We start from the raw sequence: 6,171 nt of genomic DNA, 5'->3' as shown, positions 1-6,171 counted from the left end.
TATTCTTTCATTAGGAAAAAAAAAACAATATGAATTTTAAATAACTACCCTAAGTGGCACCCTAAGCGATCGTCTCGATCTAGGAATCACTGTACAACGTGATAGTTCCATGATTAAGTTAGGTACTTTGTATCATCCTATTTAATTCAATGGTGTTATTGATTGTACAACGAATTAGAAGATGAAGATGGCTCGTCGAAGTTTACCGTCGTTGCTCTACGTTCCTGATATTTTAGCTTGGTGGGATTTGGTGGACGAGGCGGCACGTGTCGTCTTTACATCTTTAATGCAGGGCATGGATCGTTCAGTGCATATGTTAATTTTGTCCACGGCCAATTGTCCGCGCGAGGATCTACCAACGGATGTAAGAGGACTTGTAATTTCATTAAAAGAAGACAAGTTACATCAAGTTACTCAAATTTACGACTCGATTGCAACATATTGATAATTAAGAATGGCAGCTTATCGCATACAGTGGGTGTAGAAAGTATTCGTACACCGATCAATTTCCCAAAAAACTTTTCTGTGAAATTGTAGTTTCTTAACTGCTTTTTTTGTAACCAATCATATTTTACATATTCTCGAAAGTCTCTAAGGTAGATATAGTCCAAACAACATTTACTAGTTAATATAATTTGTGAAATTAACAAAAAAAATGCGAAAAGTGGGTAAAAGTATAGAAGCAATAAGTATTTGTACGATTCTTATGACGAACCATTTACAGTAGAGTTTGTAACGTAAACACATTAGTTTATTGCTCCGTACGAATTAGAAAACATCAAATTTCCAGTAAAGTACTTTTAAAAATGGCTCTAATAGAGGAATTGAAGAAGATCCCACTTTGAATAACTAATAATTTAGTTAATTTAATCGTTAGAAAAGTTACAATAATTATGAAATCAAAAGGAAATCCTACGAAGGAAGTATTATATACTTATAAATTAATGTAAATTTCTTTTTTTTTTTAATCAAGTTTTAAAAATTAAACAGTTGTGCGAATACTTATTGCTTCGATATTTCTATCGATTAATTGTTTTTTTCTTGTTAATTCCGCAACTTACATAAATAGCTATTCTTTTTGTACTCTATCTATTCTAGAGATTTCCAAGAATGTATAGAATGTCACTGTTTATCAAAAATAAGTTAATAAATCACAATTTTACATAAATTTTTTAGAAACTGATCAGTGTACGAATACTTTCTACACCCACTGTATAATCGCGACGTAATAGTTGTTATTTCCCGTTTTGACATTCAATTTTAAGGTGGCGTGTTTGTTCGACGATCATCAAGGCGAGGTGTTCGAAATCATGCCTCCAGGGGAGCCGGAGCGCGAATCATTCTTCAAGCAATTATTCGTCCACTCGGATGCTGACATAGAATCGAATAAATCGTCACAAGGTACCACACTGCAAGCAACTCGATTCCCTAAAGACGACGACTGACTTGCAACAGAACATTGTAATGTAACCCGAGCATTCGCTTAGTATGGCGGACTAGCGAGCGACGAACCGAGCCGTTCTTGCGCGCTCGGTTCGCGCTCGACCGTACTCTACTGGTCTGTCGGTTTTTTGACGAACCTCTTTGATCGTCTACTTTTCACCGAACTGAGTAAGATGCACTGAGAGAGAATTCAGCCGAGAGTTCGAAGCGAGCATTCGTGATTCCAAAAAGTACCTTGTAATATAACGTTGGTGTCGGACCGTAAAATTCGTGCCGAGGAGTTACATTACAGCGTTCTGTTGCAAGTCAGTCGCCGGCTTAACGAACTCTGTACCTGGTAACGTAAAATTCCTCATTTAAACAGTGGACGTCCAAAGCGAAGTAACCCCCAAGAAGGCCAAGGAGGGAGGGCGAAAGCGGAGATCGGCGAAGAAAACCAATTCCGCGGAAAATTCAACAACGCGTGAGTATACGGTGTTGCAAATCGCTGAAAGTATTATTTACGAAAGGGATATACAAGTTTTGTGACGTTGATAGACGAGGTGACGACGCGAAGGAACAAGCCCGGTAGCAAAGTGAGAAACAAAGTTTGCACGGTGCGATCGGCTCAGTTCAAGACAACTTCGAAGACGAGTAATGCATGAAAAGCGGAACATGATTTCCCAAGGGAACGACAAGCATTATTTGTCTATCTTCTCGAGAAGATATTTAAATAGTTCTTTGTGATTTTTTTTTTTTAGTTATTAAATAATAATTTGCATAAGTAACAATTAAGTATATTATAAAGCATGTTTTAAAGAACTAGAAAACATTTTTTGTTTCAAGAAACGTTTAATTTGTATCGCAATAACAGCCGATGACGTAGACGATGATTTAAAAACATAGGTTTGCGGTGAGCAAGATTTCTCTACACTGGTTTACCTGAAAACAAAAACAAAGGTAGATTTCGAAAATAGATCAGCCTAGCGGGTCCCTGAACGAAGGATTTTGGCAAAAATTAATTTAAAACAAGATGGCGTACATTTGAAGTTGATTTTCAATTTTTTCACTAAAATTAAGCGATTCAATACAGGATAAAAGAAAAAAGTATACAAGAAAATAAAAAATCCTACGATCAGGGACCCGTTAGTCTAAAATATTTTCTAAATCTACCTTTAGTTTTGTTTTCAGGTGCATCACTTTAAAGAAATCTTACCGCAAACCAAGTGACCACCCACGCCATCGCCTGTTATGACGAAATGAATTAACCTTTTTTTAAAACAAAAATTCTTTTATAGTTCTTTAAAACATACTTCATAATATATGTACATTTCATTAATAAAAATTATTATTTAATACCTTAAAAAAAAAACACACATGAAACTGTCCATTTCCATTTTCCTGACTGCGACTAACACCTTAATTACGGAGGCAAACTACAGTGGGAGTAGAAAGTATTCGTACACCGATTAATTTACAAAAAAAACTATGTAAAATTGTAATTTATTAACTTATTTTTTATAAACAATGACATTCTACATATTCTCGGAAATCTCTAGAATAGATAGATTACAAACAAAAAATAGCTATTTATGTGAGTTGCGAAATCAACAAGAAAAAAACAATTATTCGATAGAAATGTCGAAGCAATAAGTATTCGCACAACTGTTTAAAAGTACTTGACTGGAAATTTGATGTTTTCTAATTCGTAAGGAGCAATAAACTAATGTGTTTACGTTACAAACTCTACCGTAAATGGTTCGTCATAAGAATCGTACAAATACTTATTGCTTTAATACTTTTACCCACTTTTCGCATCTTTTTGTTAATTTCGCAAATTATATTAACTAGTAAATGTTGTTTGGACTATATCTATCTTAGAGACTTCCGAGAATATGTAAAATATCATTGATTATAAAAAAAAGAAGTTAAGAAACTACAATTTCACATAAAATTTGTTTGGGAAATTGATCGGTGTACGAATACATTATACACCCACTGTATCTCTACTTCTATCTCAATAATTATTTTCCAGAGCTTGGGAAGCCATGTATTCTAATTCAAATTTAATTCACTCGAGTTTTAACACCAACTAGTGGGATCCAGCGATAACAGAACGCTGTTTCTCGTCAGAAATCGCTGTGAAAAGAAAATCCAGCGCGTCTGGCGAAGGCCCGTCGCAGAAACGTACGAAGAATTCTGCGGGAAGTTTGTCCGCGTCCAGCAGCGAGAAGCTGACCGATTCGCAAACGGAAGAGCTGCTTCAGAGGATCATCGCAGCGACGGAAACGTGGCCGTGCCACGATCTAGAAACCCTCTACGCTTCCCTCGAGTTAACTTTGGAAAGGAACGGGGAAGATCTGTGCACTGCGGTGGAGGAATGCCTGGAACACTTCATGGAAATTAGGAAAGTCAAAGTGCACGTGAAGAAAGAGGAGGATTAATGTTTCGTGTACTTCGTTCTAGGAAACATGATAGCTGGTAGTTTGTATCGAGCTCATGTTAAAGTTTCAGTTATTTTATCTTGGAACAATCTTTTATTTATTGCAGGAAATCTGTTAAGAAAGCATATACAGGGTGGTCCACCTAAGTAAGGCCACCTAAATATCACCTCTAATTGTGGGGGTACAACAAATATTTTGTATGCTATTTGAATGGTTTGAAAAAACCATTCTATTGCAAAAGATTTCTTTATTTTTAGGGTAATTTTTTTCGGAGTTTACAAAGTTATCGATGTTTTTTTCCGTATAAATGTATAATTTTTTTTATCGCATCGTGTAGCTGATATAAAAATACGTTCGGATATGTACATTACATGACCTTGAAATGACCTTTGAGTTCAAAAATTGAATGGAAACGAAAAATTGTTGTCTACAACATTCTCTCAAAAAACGATTCATCGTTTTCATATTGCTGTAAACCCCACTGACAAAAATTCAGGCGATTTTCAAAATCACGTCCATGAAGATCCCGATGGAGAGACACATGATACGGATGAAATTTTTGTTCACGAAGTATTCGTATTATGCTTGTTTTGGAAATATTAGTTACCCGTTCTAATCGTCGTGTACTAACATGCGGATTTTCGGCAACTTTTTCCATAATAAATCAGGTATTTAATTGATTTGTAACATTATGGGTTCGCGTACGCTTTTTCGTATTGACACTACCACTTTCAAAAAAATGCTTGACCACCTTTCCATATGTACTACGCGATAGACAGTTGCGTTCAGGAAATTTCGCTCGTTACAATCGAACAGCTTGCCTTAAACACTGATCACTTTTACTATAAATCAGAATCATATCAATTTTCTCTTGCTTTGAATAACTCATCGCGCAGGATAATATCCATAAACTGACGAACTGTTTGAAAATGATCAGATTTCTGCAGTGTCAGAAGTCATTCGTAGTGTAAACGTGTTTATTTACTCTTACAGATTCCCGAACGACGTCTTCGTCTGTGAAGTCTCGACAGACAACAATTTTTCGTTTCCATTTAATTTTTGGAACTCAAAGGTCATTTCAAGGTCATGTAATATACATATCCGAACGTATTTTTACATCAGCTATACGATGCGATAAAAAAAATTATACATTTATACGGAAAAAGACATCGATAACCTTGTAAACTCCGAAAAAAATTACCCTAGAAAAAAGAAATCTTTTGCAATAGAATGGTTTTTTCATACCATTCAAATAGCATACAAGATATTTTTTGTACCCCCACAATTAGAGGTGATATTTAGGTGGCCTTACTTAGGTGGACCACCCTGTATATGGACAATATTACAGACAAATGTTTGGTGTAATTAAGCACCAAAGTATTTATTTCGATCATATTAACCTTGTCTCTTTACTGAATTGTTCAAAAAACATTACTGAATTTGATGTGCACTATTGCTTTAATCAGTGAACCATATATACGGATAAGAAATTATTCTGTCTCAGGACAAAGCTCTGTTCGAGATAAAGTAGCATAAACTTTCGTATCTAACTCAATAATTCCATAGCTCCGAGCAACGTATCCTTCAGCTCACTGGTCTGTAATTTTCAGTTACGCGACACCGTAAACCAGGCTCCTAACCAATGCCTGTTAAAATCCGGCTGGCTACGATCAATCAGACACGATGGAAGGACACACAAGTCTTGTGTTTCGTTAATAATGCGTCATTCCGGTTGTGCGCATTTTTAAAATATTTCGGTGGATGTATAAGTGAGCGTTGCATAATGTAATTACGTGTAATTTGTACGTGTCAACGTCGTCCACTTTTATAAATACTCGTTAGAGGGATCAAATTATTTTTAACGAATACTAAAATATGAGTTGTAAGAACACAATCAATGAGTTTTTATATTCCTGAAGATTAATGTCCAAAGAATACATTCTCAGTAATGTAATAAGAGTTTATAATAATAATATTTAAAAACGGTCATTTGAGGAACGACAGGCTTAGTGTTAAATTAAAATTCAATAAACTAGAAAAATTGCCCTTGTACAGTAAAAGTGTTAACGTGAGCCATACCGACTTTCATTGGACAAATACGGGTGGATAATCGAGTGGAAACACTATACTGAGATATCGAAACTTCCTGAACGTGACCGAGGCGAATTTAATCATTTCGGTTTTTACGTTGACAATGAAACATGGTACATAGACTTGAGCGCGGTCGTCAGTCCTGTTGCGCAACAAAGAAAGTGTTCCAAGATCATGCGGTTTTAACACAGTGTTACTTTCTCCGCGGTAATAA

Source organism: Hylaeus volcanicus, chromosome 1 (genome assembly GCF_026283585.1).
Source record: "Hylaeus volcanicus isolate JK05 chromosome 1, UHH_iyHylVolc1.0_haploid, whole genome shotgun sequence".
In the NCBI taxonomy this organism is placed as follows: domain Eukaryota; kingdom Metazoa; phylum Arthropoda; class Insecta; order Hymenoptera; family Colletidae; genus Hylaeus; species Hylaeus volcanicus.
This window is presented reverse-complemented; position numbering follows the sequence as displayed.